The following is a 16,635-nucleotide window of genomic DNA, read 5'->3' as shown; positions in this document are numbered from 1 at the left end:
TAGTTTCAAAGACTTAGCAGTACTGTTTGTCTCACTAAAGGGAATAGGATTTGGTCTAAATCATGTTACTCTAGTATTCAGAGATGGGTCCAACTTACTTTCACAAGCAGATCCTGATCCACTACTGAATTTCTCCAAAGGTCAGGGTTATTTGGACCCTGGGTTTTGGATTAATCCAATAGAGAGTAAGGAAGCAAGGGCTGGAATCAGAGAGACTTAGGAGCCTAACTGCCACAACAAAGTTCATCTGTTAATCTGGTCTCAACTGAAGAAGACCAGAACCGAAGTTCTCTCATAGGTATGTTCAGATGCAGGCCTGGTAATCAGGAGACCTTGGCTGTATTCTCAGATCTACCAGTGACCTGCTGTGTGACATTGGGCAAGTCCCCTCACTTTTTTCCCTATCCTGCTCTTTGGGTATTTATAGCCAAACCCCTTTATTCATTATAAAGGCTTTTTGGGACAGAGTGTTTCTCACCATGCGCTAATACAAAGCCTAGTGCAGTCAGGACCCATTTTTAGTAAGGTCATCAGGAAGTACTCAACAAAGTGATCATTCAAGCCTATTTTCAATTCTAACCAAAAAGGTACAAGTGACCCTGGACCCATGCTCAGCTTCACCAGGGAATGATTTATAGTTGTACATCCAAGCCACAAGACACTAACATTTCTCAGACCTGTCATGCAATAGCTATGTTCCAATCAACTACCATTTTCCTGTTTGGAGTCAATTTGAATACAATTCAGATCAGACTCCTGGGTGTGTGAATAAAAGAGTGGAAATTTTTGCATAAACTAAAATTAATGAGTTTTAAATAGTTATACTATGCATGCTAGACTTAAAGCATATTAAACTAAGCTTAGAGGGGGGACTTAAGTTCTGATGCCCACTTAAATAAAAGGACCAAAAAAAGTTACTGCTATGAAATACATCCATATTTGAATTGCTGTTGCTCAAAGCCAGACATTCCCTCAAAGACTCATGTGACTTCCCCCTTGTATGCCAGATACATTTTAGCCAACTCTACTTTAAATGGCAAGTTCTCCTATAGGTGGGTTGTTTCTGGCCAGTTTGCTGTAGAGATCAGATTCCCGGAGTCAGTGTTTCTGGCAGAAAGTCATGTCTGTAGGCTGGTCTACACTGAGGGAGGGGGGAAAAATTGATCTAAGATACACAACTTCAGCTAGGTGAATAGCGTAACTAAAGTTGAAGTATCTTAGATCGATTTACCTCTTGTCCTCATGGCACAAGATCAACGTCCGCAGCTCCCCCTGTCGACTCCACTACCAACATTCGCACTGGTGGAGTTCCGGAGTCGACGGGCACACATTCGGGGATCGATATATCGCATCTAGATGAGAACCAATATATCGATCCCCGAGAAATTGATCGCTACCCGCCGATACGGCGGATAGTCTAGATGTACCCTGTGCCTGAAGACAGAGGCTGATTATTTAAACTCTGATAACTCCAGTATTCCTGGTACTTCACCATTGCTGTTGCCCATGGAAGCAGGGCCGGCTCCAGGCACCAACCGACCAAGCACGTGCTTGGGGCAGCACCTCGGGGCAGGGTGGCGCTCGGTTTTTTTTTTGGTTCGGCAGGGCAGGGCTGGAGGGATTGTTTGTTTGTTTTTGTTTCCGCTGGGTGGTGCTCAGAGGGGGTTCAGGGGCTTTGGGCAGAGCAGAGCTTTTTTTTTTTTTTTTTTGCTTGGGGTGGCAAAAGTTAGAGCTGGCCCTGCATGGAAGACAGTGGAGTCTGGAGTCACTTAGCCTGGCGGGCTGTTGGAGTCTTTGGGAAGGTTAAAGAGGCAGAGAATTACACCAGGAGTAGCTGTATAGAGATTGAAGCGAGTGGAAAATCCAAGACAAGTTGAACATGCTGCTCAGGATTTCCTGGTCATGAATGTTAAGGACCTGATTTTCACCACTCAGATAAGCGCACAAAAAACACCCCACTCCACCCCACAAAACACCATGTGTGTGCAGTTGTGCACTAACTTTGTGCTTGATGTTAGAGATGCTGTGCATGGAAATAGGTATTTGAAAATAATCTTTAAGATGCCCAACTGGTTATTGATGCGCACCCTTTTCAAATATTTGTATGTTCTTGAGGTAACTTCATAGCTAAGTTAAGTGAACTGCACACATTTTTTCCTATGTCCAGTTGTGTGTGTGACTTTATGATGACTGAAATGAAATGAAGACATTTATTTCTTGCTCATCAGTGAGTTTATTTTCTTATTGAGAGCTGAAAGCTCACGACTAATGCTGGAACATCAACCCAGTGGACTCAACCTTTCCACATTCAGGCACAAGAGAAGTACACGTTTCCCAGTCCATTCCCTGAAGTGCCTCACTTCTGAAGTGGTGGGGCAACTCTAGAAATAGAGTTTCCCCTACACATTCTGTCCTTGAGCCCTATACCCACAAGCATGACATTTGTGGTGAGGCTTTTTGGCAGCTGGCAACAGTGTGGATGGTCCCAAGTCTTTCAGCAGAGATCTAGTCTGGATTTGTGGACCAGTTTTCTGTGAACACCAGCTACAGCCACTGGCCATCTATCTAAGTATTTATATCACCCATCTCTACAGTAGTCAAGGTCCAGTTCTTCGGAAGTATTAGATACCGAATTCATAGAAATGAATGGAAGTTTGACATCGAAATACCATTGAGGATCTGGGCCCTAGAGCCTTGCATTCTGATGAATCAAGCTTCTAGTCAACCCTGTGATACTGTGAAGTATTACTCCATATTCGCAGGCAATTGAGGCACAGAGATGAAGCAACACAAGAAGGTAGCAGCCGATTGTGGAACTGCATTTTCCATCTCTTACCACAGTGCCTTAACTGTAGGGACCTCCAGCAGGCAAGGAGCTCACTAGTTTTGTTGCGCCTATCTAGGCAGTTAAGTACCAAATCATGGAAAGATCAAAGAATGAAGGAGAAAATGAAGGGATTAAAGGCTATGGATCTTTAAAGAATGTACAAATGAAGTCATCAGTGAATGAGGATATGGGTGAGCATCTCTTAACGGAAATTTCACGTCATCCTTAACCACAGCAGCAAAACTGGTGAAGTTAAACCACTAGTTCATTATTGAAAATGCAGCCTGAACCCAAGTGACCAGTTCTGTATCGTAATTGCTGGCTGCATATCCTTAAGGATTAGTTGTTAGATTTGTTCCCTCTTTTAAGATTAGGAGCTTTTAAACACTGCCATGTTGACACCAACAAACATAAGGTAGCTTTAACAAATGCTGAAGCACCAAGCAACCTTGCAGCTTGTGTTCATGTTTCTCTGGAGAAGTTTTTGATGTATGGATATATCATCACAGGCAGCAATACTGAATAATGGCTAATGGGATGTTCTGAGAGGGTAACAGAGACATCTAGTGGCAGGTCTGAGCTATGGTACCTCAGATGAAGGTGATTTATTGTTCCAGAACCATTGTTACTTTTAACACAGAAACCTGTTATTACAGAGAGGCGTTTGACACACATTAGGACCATTATGTCTTATTTGGAAATCAACATCATGACTTTCTGAAACACTGCTGAATTCAACAACACAGCAGCAGAGATAGTGATAATTATTTTTAATTTCTCTTTTACAAATTCTACTACTATCCCTTGTATTCACTTAATTTTAAGTTACCAGGGACCCTATCCCTCATGCTGCACAGTGTAATTGTTATAATGATGTTTATTATTAAATGCACATTTTGCTGTTAAAAAGTGCCCAGTTGCCAAGTACGGTAATAATTGGAGTAACTACCACCAAAATTAAGTTACACCCTCCACACACCTACAGTGCCTCTCTGATAATAATGAAGTAGAATACAGATGTTTTTGCCTTTGCTAACCACATTCTCAATTTACAAACTGTGTTGGGAGAGAAAAGGTTAACTTTTTAAAAAAAGATTGCTTTTAAAGATTTTAATTCTTAACATTTTAGCTCTCAGAATACCATTTAACTACAAAAAATGCTATTAATCATTTAAGGAGACCTGGGACATACTTGCAGCTCTGCCATGGACCTGCTGGTGACTTGGGAAAGTCATGTCCCCTTTCTGTGCCTGATTTTCCACCATCTATGAAATGGGGATAATGATATTGACCTCCGTTGAGATCTACTGATGAAAAGCACTGAATAAGAGTTAGCACTGAATTATCGCTATGCTCTTACTCAGATCAAGTAAGTTACCACACAAGTAGTCTCCATGAAATGAATGGAAACACAAGGAGCAAGGTATTCCTCACTATGAACAAGGATGAAAAAAATATTGCTCTTTATTTAAGTAAAATAAGCTCATACACACACCCCAAACCATTATCCCTCCTCTAATGAAAAGCTGATGGTTACGAAGCTGTAGCGATAAGGCTTTGAACCCAGTTCTCCAGTGCTCTGCACCTTAAGCAGCTTATTTGGCAGAATCTTACAGCCACACCACACTGGCGTGAGTGATTACACAAACATTCCAGGCAATGGTACATCAAGCATTTGGGGATTAGTCAGATGCAAGGTACCTCAATAGAGAAACTAAATTAAAAGTACTGTTATTCCATTATCCACTTTCCTAACACCACCTGGGAATGGTTCTTCTGGCAACTAACATAGTTATTTACAGTTGTGCTAAGTCGATGTAAAAATTTGCCAGATCACAGTGGTAATACTTTTATATCAATTTTTGCCTAGGTGATGCATACTGCAGCAGACACAAAGTAGAGAGGAAACAGGATGATTAAGTCTGGAAGTCATGAGTCAATTTAAGCAGCCTCTGTGGCCTACAGAGCATTATGGTATACTCATCTTTTAAAAACACGTTAATCTAACTCTGGCACCATTTACTGGAAATAATGCTGATCCCATTGAAATGGCAAATGGCTTCAAAGACTTCCCAACATGCAAGCAATGTACACAGCAGGCTGCCTCTTTCAGTCTTGATCCAAGTGCATCCACACACTAGATGAACTTTTGCCCAAGAAACAAGCACACATACATCATGCGGCAATCCCATTGCTAAGGAGCATCACCAGAATGTTTCAAGAGTGGAGAAGAGCAAAGCAGATATGAACACTTAACTGGTTGACATAGAAACAGTGACATGAAAGCAAGATGATCTGAAAATATGAAGGAGGTAGATGGAACTGTTCCCATGTTTTCTGGGAGGAATCAGTAGCTCAAAATATTTGATTTTTTTTTAAATCGTTGATTAATATTTTATCTGCCAGTTCATTGTTGTTTTGTAAAGCACCAAAACAACAACAACAACAACAACAACCAGAAAACTCAATAACTTCAAAGAACAGGAGAACATATTTGGGCCAGAAAAACCAGACAAAACAAAATGACCAAAAACAAATCCAAGAGGAAGAAGAAAGGTGATCATGTCTCATGGCTTAACAAATGGATGAAAGTCCTGTATGAAGCCCCAAAGAGAGCTATAAAGCACTGTTCAGAGCTTTTGTTATCCTACTGCAAGACATAAAAAATATTGCAAGTTCCAACTCCTGGAGTCATGCTATTACCTGAGAATCTCAACTTCAATTTTTTAAAAAAGTTTCTCTCCCTCATTGGCTCAGCAAAATGCTTGAAAATATGTACCCTAAAGGTTCAACAACACAGAACATAGTTTTGAGGGGTGTGGGTTTTTTTTGTTTGTTTGTTTGTTTTTTTGAAGTCTCCTTTTAAAAGTACTTATTTTTATGGAGCTGCCTCATGGTTATTGAAGACTGGGGGTTGGTTATACTTTGAAATTAGGGTTTCCCTGCCTTTAGCTGGGTAAGAGCAGGCAATCTGAGGATTTGAGACACGGAGCTGAGCAGCAGGAAAAGGGTTCCAGGGAAGACATTGGTAGCCTAGTGACCTAAAATGCACAGAATTTCACATTGTCTGGAATATCAGGCACCAGAAAGCAGAGTCTCCTGCAACATTTCCAGTCCGGGTCCCAGTGAGGAAACAGAAGTATCAAAAACATAAACAAACATTTCAGACCTTAAAGATGTTTAGATGTCTTAAATTAGAAATTCAGGGAATAGAGCATGTTCAGTTGCTTTTTTCAATGAAATTTGCACATTTCTATTTAAAAAGATAGAGACAAGTGGCATATTTCAGCCTAGTACTAGTGTCTTACAGGTCCAAGGTATTTTGGTGAGCTGTATAAACATTCACTAACCCACTTGTCCTTGGATTGCAGAATTTTTTTTCAACAGCAGAATGACTAAATGGATCAATGATTAATAAAAATTGTTCGGCATTTGGTCTTTGATCAGAATTTGCCTCAGTTTTCTTTTGGAAAAATACTGGAACAGTAATTCCTCAAGTATTATGCTTCTCAATGAAGATGACTGGAAAGCTACAATTTTGTAAACAAGACTCTCCTTGAAATGTAGCAGGTTCCAGGGGAAGCAGTGTGTGGTTGTTTATGACAAGGAACCAGGTGTAAAGAGTAAGTCAGTACTGATGACTGGGGCCAGATTTTCAGCAAATCAATATGTTGACCAAACATCGGGTATAGAACTTCTTTAAAAGCTTTCCCAATGAAAACAGAAGTACGGGTATAATACACATACCACACACAGATTAAGTGCAAGGTTGCAATCGATTCGGAGTCTTGCTGCAGTGACCAGAGAAGAACACAATTCCACTCATTTTGGCTTTTCTACATTTACCACATGACCTAGTCACTGCTAATGTTCAGAGGGGCCTGATCCTGCACCCATTCAGAGCTCTGATTGACCTAAATGATGCAGGATGAGGCAACATCAAGCAACACCACCAGAAAATTCAGAATGTAATTTGATGTACCACATCCTGTTAGATTACTACTAGAGTCACCCATTCATGTACACCAGTTCCAGTCCAACCAATATTGCCAATATATTTTGGCAGGACAGTTCTGTATTCGGGTTAATATTTAAAATGTTTGTAATAACCTGTAAGTAGTGTGGCCACTGTTCAGTGACTTCAGTAGGACTTAAGCATGAGCTTGAGAGCTTTGCTGATCACAGTCCAACTCCCCTGCTGACGCACGTAAATATTTCAGCTCCAGCATGAGTTAAGGTGACAGACAGGCTCTAGTTACAGCTCATGCCATGGTCCTCCTTAATTCCTGCCTCGCTTTAGGATGTTTAGCCCCCGTGTGTTATATATTCTTATTATACATAAAAATACACACCCACCCACCACCAGCTCTTACAGTGTTTTTCTATCAGTAGATCTCAAACCCCTTCATAAAGAATGTCAGTGTCATCACGCCCATTTTTCAGATGGGACAACAGGGAGATGAAATGACTTACCCATAGATGGATAGAAACCTAAAAAATCCTAAAAATGGGCAGGGCCCCTGGAGCTAGGGTTACAGGTCCTATGTGTAGGGCCCCTGGATCTAGGGATAGGGTTCCTATGAGTAGGGCCCCTGGAGCTAGGGTTAGCGGTCCCATGGGTATGGCCTCTGGAGCTAGGGATAGGGTTCCTATGGGTAGAGACCCTGGAGCTAGGGATATGGGTCCTATGGGTAGGGCAGAGCATGAATCCTCATTGATCTGGGGTATGTCACTTGCTGACACACCACGGAATTTCCTTAAGCAGATGGGGCAAGATTTCAAAACGCCGCTAGGTGCCTATCTGCATTTAGGTGTCTCCATAACTTTAAAGATCTGACCCCCGGGTTCCTAGACACATATTGGTCCAATCCCATACCCTTTAGCTTCGGAGGGCTAATGACAGCACCTCACACGTAAGCTTGGTGCAACGCAATGACTCACCCAATCTATTGCTGTCCATATCAAGTTAGCTACCTCATCCCACTTCTATTGCAAAGGTACCACCTCACATTTATTCAATAAATCCAGCATGAATGAGATAAATCATAGCGTGTTCATTTTGGTCCCATGTCTCACTAAAGTTCAATGCTCCATAATACTTCCTAATTGCACAGCTTATTTGCAGAAACTTTAAAAAAAATGCCTTTTGCAGGAATACTAGACCACATCTGTATGGCTTCGAAAGGGGTTTACAGTCAGTTTGAGGCGGAGGGAAGATGGATTCTTTTCGGGGTGGGGGCAAAGGAGAGGAATTTAAACTGTCATCCACCTATATCTTTAGAAAGGTTATAATCAAGGGGGATGCCAGCAATCCTGGGGCCTTCAAATCAGCATCCTGCTCTGTGATTAATTATTATTTGTATTACAGCAGCATCGGGAGGCCCTAAGGTGTTGCACAGATGCAAAGTCAGAGACAGTCCCTGTTCCAGCCTAAGACCTTGATTCTGCAAAGGCTTACGCACCCTTGCTTAACTTTAGTTGAGTTCAGTGGGACTACTCATGCACATAAAATTAAGCAGATGCAGAAGTCTGAGGCCTGTAATTATGAGGCTGACAGTATAGTACTTTGTTAACTATGGTCTCTTCCTTTATCTGCAACAGCCATATAGAGAGGATACTAAAGAGAGCTCTGTTCAACCCATCCTCCAACTACCCCTTGCCTCTTGCTGCTCACTCACCCCATTGTATACATTGCCATTAGATATATGGCAATATCCTAAACAGATTGAACAAATTATTAGAACCTAGCTTTTTTTGGTCTGTTTAGTCTACATTTGTTTTTCGTCTTAATTTATGCAAAAGTGTCTTTGATTAGTCACGAAGAATCTTAAATAAAGTAAATCTACTCTTGTAGCCAGTGGTTAATCCTTCACCAGCTGTGATGATAGTATGAGTAAATCCTCACATTTCCAATCAGTTTACTTAAGTAGCTGATGTATTTGTAAAATGTGTTCTTTTTTGCTGACCAAATCAGCAAGCAGAAGAGATGACAAAAGTTCATTTTGAGTCATTTGTTGATTAAAATCACCAAGACAGTCAATGCTTCTTCACTTTATTAAGAATTGCAATCACAATGGAATAAAGGTTGGGCTCCCCCTGGGTGGTTTTGGAAAGAATCAGATGTCTGGAGAGGAGGCTGGGCAAGTTGAGTTTTGGTATGGAGAACGCAAGGCCAGGAAAGGGTTAAGTTAGAAGAGACAGTGTTCAGGAAGTGCCTGGGCTTCATGAGCCCATGAGATTTGTTCTGCTGATATGATGCCTCTAATCTGTGTTTTTATTGGCCAAGCATTGTCTTTTCATATCCTGCTGGAGATCTTTGTGGGTGGGGCATTTTGGAAGCTCTCAGAACATTCCTGCTCACAATAGCTCATTATACCCTTATTAAACTCATTAAAAATAAACACTCAATATTGCCAAACCCTAACTTTCAAAAATGATGAACCAGGCCCTCTGACTTTGGCTTAAAATAATGAGATTTTTAAAAAACAATAAATTTGATGTTTGGGGTTCTTTTATTTGTCTTCAGCTTTCTGAGTCTTTAGGATGCATTCACTTCATTTTTTCACGCTTTTCTCTACAACTCTGAGGGCTAGAAACTTCCTATTTTTGTTTAATAATAGTTGAGGTTCTCATGCAATTTTGTGATGCCAGCAGCTAAGGGCTTTAAGAAAAGCACTCAGTACTGTGAGACTCACAATGCAATCACAAGAATTGGCAACACTGATTTTAAATGTGATTGCTCTAGAGACAAACATTGGGAAATGCACTTCAAAAATACTGAGTCTGGCAGGGCATCATCATATTTATGTAGCTGGGAAATAAAGAACAGAAAATGCATTGACAAAAGAGCCTTATTTTTCTAGTTGTTTTCTCCTTTTCACCTGGCCTTTACCTGAATAAAGACTTCAGCATTGATAAAATTAATCAAGAGACTGTAAGAACAAGCATACAAAAGGCCTGTAATATAGAGCAGAACCTCTCTATAGTGAGCCCATTGATGGTGGAATTAAATTTAATAGTGAAGTTGAACAAAAGTCTCAGATCATTCCAATACATTGCAGTATGCACATTGTATTTCTGCTTATAGAGCAATTTTTAAGGCCCAGTTCAGGACAGTCCTCCATTCAGCACCCCCACTCATTAACAGAGAGACACTTAAGCACATGCTTAAGGGGTTTCCTAATTTGGGACCACACTGATGAAATCTTTCAGGGGTGGGGAGTGGAGGAATGGCTTCACAAGAGAACTAATCTCAATCACAGTTTCAGTAGGACTCTTAAATGTACTAAGCATTAAAAGTAATAATATGCATGCAAATGAGGTGTTAAATATCAGTTAAACTGCCACTGTAGTAATCCTTATATTAAGATGCAAGGCATTGCTGCCATTTACAGTGCCAGCCTGAATTCCTGCGTAACAAAGAGGTTAATTGAAAAGTTCTGTGAAACAGAAAGTCAGTCTGGCTGGCAAAGTATTTACACTTCAAATGAGCTGTCACAAATAAGCATTTAAATTAGGTCTAATAAAGCAGATACTAAAGGTTAATTACTAGTTAATAAAATATATATATACACTTTAGCAAGCATGGAAGAAAGAACAAACCAGTTGCTTTGCTGTTATCTCAGAATTATACAGGCAATAAAGTTGGATTCGCATTTTAATATATTTAAAGTTTATGGGTTTAATGGTAATATTCTGAAATAACTTGCCAATCATTAATTCATCTGAAATGCATTGCAATGACATTTATTAAGATCAAATCTTTTGGCAATAATATGGATGTGAGATGATAGATAAAAAAATTAGTAAAATTTGCCAGCATGAAAATCCAACCATATTTAAATGCTAACAATAAGCATGAGAATCTGAAAAGTTGTTTAAACTAGTCCTGATACAATAAGAACTGTCCTGAATCTTCACCTGTCTTTCAAATTGAATTATTTGAAATTTTAAGATGCTCGTATAGTTTTTAAAGCATTTTTAGATGCTTCTCTATTTTTTCCTGTTTTATCCCACAATGGAAGCAGAAGTGTCAAACATCTGCACACACACACCTGTTCTCAGATAAATTCTGACTCAATCCAAGCCACAGAGTTGTCATAATACAATTCCCAATTTTGGACCTTAGCATCCAAAATATGGGTATTAGCATGAAATTCCCTAAGCTTAATTACTAGTTTAGATTTGCTAGGCTGCCACCAATCAGGACTTATTTAGAGCTCCTGATAAACTGTGGTCTCCCCAAACCCTTCCCAGGGGACTCCCTAGACTCAGATTCCCTGAGTCTCACAACAAAGGGGAATAAACCATTTCCCTTCCCCCCTCCTTTCTTCCTCCCAGCTTTTCCCAGCCCTGGGAACACTAGGAGATCACCTGATTCAACTCCTTGAATCACCACTCCCCCCTCCCTTCTTCCCCGGAGATACACAGATATACGCTGAGAGCAAGTTTCCCTTTCCTCCTCCCCTTTCCTTTCTCCCACCACTTCCCTGGTGAGTGCAGACTCCCTTCTCTAGAGTTTTACCAAAGATAACCAGAAAAAAATCAATTAGATTCTAAAAAAAGAGGAAACTTTAATAAAAGAAGAAAAACATAAAACTTGTCTCTGCACTTAGATAGTAAAAAGTTACAGGGTCTTTCAACTTATAAACAATAGAAAGAAACTTTCTCCAGCAGAAACACAATTTAAGCTACTTCCAGCAAGTACACATAGGCAAATGAAAAAGAAAACAAATTAAAAGACTATGACCACCTTTTCTACTTACAATTCTGAACAGATAAGAGACTGTAGCAGGGAGATTGGCAGAAACCTGGTTACAACTCTAGCCCCATCCAGGACTGAGAGAGAACAAAGCCAAAGCCAAAACCCACAAACAAAGGCTTCCCTCCCTGAGAGATTTGAAAGTAGCTTGTCTTCTGATTGGTCCTCTGGTCAGGTGTTTGGGGTCCCTGTTTGTTAACCCTTTACAGGTAAGAGAGACATTAACCCTTAACTATCTGTTTCTGACAAGAGTACATCATAGTTCTTGAAAGAAGCTGGTCCTTGCTCCATCTGAAATCAGATTTTTGTAGCTTGAGATTCTTTTTTCAGAAAGTGGGAAATGAAATCGGTCCCTGGGTAGTCTGTGCTGTTTAGCTTAGTAGCCTTCAAAGAAGATAACCCAAACAACATTGGAGGGGAAACTGAGAATGTATGCGCTCATGTGTGAGAGAGAGATAAACAGCAAGATCACTTCTGAGCAGATACTTGCAGGGAAAACAAGTACTCTAAGAATGATAGCTTGTGACACTGGTGATACCACAATGGGGGGAACTGGGGCAATTCTGGATGGGAAGAATATTCTAATTTAGATGTTTAGATCTCTTCAGCATAAATTGGGAGGAGTCAGGTCCTGATTCACCCAGGAACTTAAGCAGATGCCTAACTTTACTTTTCATTTCACTGGGGCTACTCGTATTTGAAATTAAGTATGTGCTGAATGAGAGGAGGTCTAAAAAAACCCAAACACATAATTGAAACTCAGTGGGACATGTGCTCCTTAGGCACAGACCCACAGAGGTAGCTAGGAGTCTAACTTCCACTGATAGCAATATTTGCAGTGTTGTTATAGCATGTTATGGTAGCTGTGTTAGTCCCAGGACATGAGAGAGATAAGGTAAGCAAGGAAATATAGTTTATTGGACCAACTACTGTTGGTGGAAGGGACATGCTTTTTAGCTTCACAGAGCTCTTCTCCAGGTCTAGGGAAGGTAACCAAAGTGTCTAAGCCAAATACAATTGGGACATATTGTTAAGCATAAGGGGTTCACACAGGCTGTAGGAGACCACTTTAACTGAAGTGGGTAATCAAGGTTTAGCAGGCAGAAGGCGTGTTACAAATTGTAGTAATGAGCCATCAAAACAGCGTGTCTGTTAAATCCAGTATCTAGCAGATTTATTAATTTCTCAGGCTAATCTTTTGAAGGTCTTACACAAGTTTCCTTTTGAGACAAGGACTCAAAGTTCAGACAGAATCACTGGTTTGTGACAAAATGTTCACCCACAGGTGTTTTCTCCTTTTTTCATTTTTCTGTGTGAGTTCATTTAAGAGCACAGTAGTTATCCAGTTTCACCCACGTCGTTGTTGTTGGGGGATTTGAGGAACTGAAAGAGGGTCACCACATGTTGAGATAGGCATGTGCAGGATCCGTGGATCTTGAAAGGTGTATTGCAGTGCGTATTGATCATCATGGCAATGGAAATATGTCTACAGCTTTTTCATCAGTTGTTCTGGCAGGGTCTGGTACTGCTTTGAGTTGGAGTGTCCTGGTCTGTGGGGAGTGTAATTCTGATGATGATCTCAGTGAGGCTTGGGAAAGATTTCTTTCAGGACATAGTCCCCATTAAACATGGATTGTAATTGTCTGATGATACCCCAAATGTGTTCCAGTGTGTGGTGGTGTTAGGTAATAAAGCAAGTCCTCACTCACCTCTCCAACACCCGAGGTTGTGCTGAGTTGGAATATGGGCCCACAATTTTGTCAGAGACCAGACACAAATGCGTTGATCAACGGGCACACACTACCCCAAAAGCTTTAGAATAAGTGTGGCCCCTTTATTAGGGGTGGGCATCAATATTTATACACAGAAGTAAACAAAGTGATTAACAAAAGATAATGGTCATGCATAATCAATCAAGATTTTACAGGAAGAGCAAGTTTAAGAAGTAAATGCATAGAGATAAAAGGCTAATGGCTACTTGAGGAAGGGGGTGTCATGAGTAGTTTGCAGGTCAGTGCTTTGTTCAAAAAAGGTTCAGAAAGGATTATGCAGAGACGGCCAGTCTGGGTGTTTTTTGGCTCCAAAGTTCACCAAAAGTTTAGACCCAACATTCCTCCATTTGTAGCTTTGAGATAACTATTAATCAAAAAGCTACACCCTATTTCAAGATCTCAAGGGCCGCTTGGCAATTTCAGCCTGGGCCAATTCGAAGAGAGTAAGGCTTTTAGCTGAAGTGGGAAAAGAATAAACTGACTTACATGAGTTTATGAGGGAGGGGACACACTGAATACAGCAACACAGTATTATAAGGACTACCATGGCCCCAACAACACCCACCAAGAGGTTTTTAACCCACCCAAATCCGGGCAGCCAATTCCATAAGGCTCCCCACCAATCATAAGGTGGCTGGCCAGAGGAGTAGTTTTTAGCCATTTCCCTTAGGTGTTTGGTACGTTGAAAAGTGTCAGAGTAGGTGTCATTTACAAAAACACAGCATTCTTCATTTATGAGGGCGCAAGTTCCTCCCTGGGCTGCTAACATCATATCTAAAGCCATTCTGTTTTGCAAAGCCAACTGGCGCAGCTGGGACATTTCCCCGGCCTGGTTCTTAAATAGGGTTGCAGTTTCATTGGTCAAAGATTCTAATAGTCCCTGTAGACGGATGATAGCACCCTTCAAGCTAGTGTGACCAGCCCACCGCTGCCAGGACAAACCATCACGGAGATTAATATCTCTGTCAGTTTCACGGATGTTACGAACGTGGGAAAATGAGGGGGGGTGAGGGAGATCCGAGAAGGCGGTGCTAGCCATGCCAAATAACATGACCCTGCCCAATCAGGGGAGAGGAAATAATAAGCCTTGGGCCCGCACACCCAGTATGTTCCATATAATGCGTTTTGGGTATTCCATTTCTCAAAGTAGGAGGTAACCCACCGCCCGTTGTACCACTGTTCCCCTGGTAACGCAGAGGGGTCGTTGTGTGAACTGCAGAGGCACAATTTGGTAGTGTTGTCCTCAAAGGGCAGTGTAGTACTGCTTGAGCAGTTGTAGAAGGCAATTGTGTATCCTTTAACAATTAGTTGGACACCCTCGAGCTCTGAGCAGGGCTTTTTAAAAACTGACTCTGAAAACCTGCCCCTCCATGAAAAAGTTGAAAAGGTTGGATCGGGGTGAGGGATCCACATATGGGATAAGTGGGATGCGCAAGGCTTGAAGCCAAGATTTTTACTAAAGGCGGTGCCATTAAAATATATGTTGCATTTACTTGTTCCCACAAAAGTTGACCCTTTTTCTTTAACAAAACACAGTGATTCTGTTTGATTGGTTACCCTGAGATATTTGTTAATTGGCACTTCTGTTTTGTCCCATGTAAGATTGGGTTGGACTGGATCTTTTATTCTAGTCGGTGGCATCCAAGTCATATTAGCAGTGGTTAGGGGAATGGGTGTGAAGGGGAGTCCCTGTGCTGCATTTACTGGAAATTGAGTACATACCCAGCAATCACTTCTATTTCCTAAAATACGAGTTTTAACCTCATGGGAATATCTAATAAAAGCATTATCTTCATAAGCAGAAAATAAACTGAAAAAGCATAAAAAACATACAGTTGTCAGAATAAAGGGTCCTCTCATTTTTTTCGAGTTAATTTAAGTCTAATGTCTGAGAGAGGTAAGCTGGTCCACTGGTCGAAGGCAGTGTCCTCAGTGGTGACAAGAGCTGCTGGTCCGTCACTGTGGTCCACTACGGCTGGCTTGACGTGGGAGTGGTGGATCCAAGATTTGCGTCCTTCCAGGAACACTGCAGTCTGGGTTGTCAAAAGAACCTGGTGGGGTCCAGTAAACCTTGGCTGGAGGGTGTCGTCACGAACGAACTTTTTGGCCCAGACGAAGTCCCCTGGTTGGAACGGGTGGATTTGTTCCTCCAGCAGCACGGTCTGGGAAAACTGCGAGGCTTTCCAAAGGGTACGGAGGCGAGCCTGTAGGGAGAGAAACTGACACGCAGTCATATGATCCCCTCCCAATAGTGAAACATCAGCACGTGGTAGCGCCCCGCCTTTGAAAGGGGGGTGTCCATAGAGCAGTTCAAAGGGGGATAATCCCAATGCGCGGGTTGGGCGAGTACGAAGGTGAAACAGGACCAAGGGAAGTACCTGAGGCCACTTTAATCCTGTTTCCTGACAGTATTTAGCCAATGTAAACTTAAGTTCCCTATTCATACGCTCAACTTTCCCGCTCAACTGGGGGTGGTAGGGTGTATGAAAGGAGTGTGAAATGCCCAGTCCTTGTTCTAAATGGCCAAGGACATGACCAGTAAAGTGAGGTCCGCGATCTGAGTCGAGCACAAGAGGGATGCCAAAACGGGGTACAATATCTCTAAGGAGAATCTTCGCCACTGTGGCAGCAGTACAATTAGCAGTAGGAAAAGCTTCGACCCAGGAAGTCAGAGGGCAAACCAAAACAAGGAGGTGCTTTTTTCCAAAAGCCTTTGGCATATCTGCAAAATCAATTTGAAGATGTTGAAATGGAGCAGCAGGCGGAGGTCTTCCACCCTTAATTTTGTTAAGAGGTGGAGCAGGTCCATTACGCTGACATGTGCTGCATGCTTTCACTATTGATAGGCAATAGGGTTGAATGCCTGGAGCATACCAAAAGCGAGCGATAGTGTCCACGAGGGCGTGCGTGCCGTAGTGACCCCCTTTATCATGGTGCCAGCGAACTGCCACAGGGTATGTGGAGCGAGGGAGGCAGGCTCGGCCATCTGGCATAAGCCAGGTCCCTTTGACCAGAGTGGCCCCGAGGCTTTCCCATGATTTTAGTTCAGCAGCGGGTACTGGTACGGGGTGCGGTGGAGTAAAGGAGGAGGTTGCAATAGCCAATGTGGGCATGGCTAAAGGTAAGGTGGCAGCCTTCTTGGCGGAGGCGTCAGCCAGGGCATTCCCACGGGTAACGGGGCTGCTATCTTTAGTATGGGCCCGGCAGTGAACTACAGCCAGGACGGAGGGTTTTTGGAGGGCGTCCAAAAGCTTGTGGATGAGGGGGAGGTGCTG

The sequence above is a fragment of the Gopherus evgoodei genome, chromosome 6 (assembly GCF_007399415.2).
Source record: "Gopherus evgoodei ecotype Sinaloan lineage chromosome 6, rGopEvg1_v1.p, whole genome shotgun sequence".
Lineage (NCBI taxonomy): Eukaryota > Metazoa > Chordata > Testudines > Testudinidae > Gopherus > Gopherus evgoodei.
Note: the sequence above shows the minus strand (reverse complement) of the source record.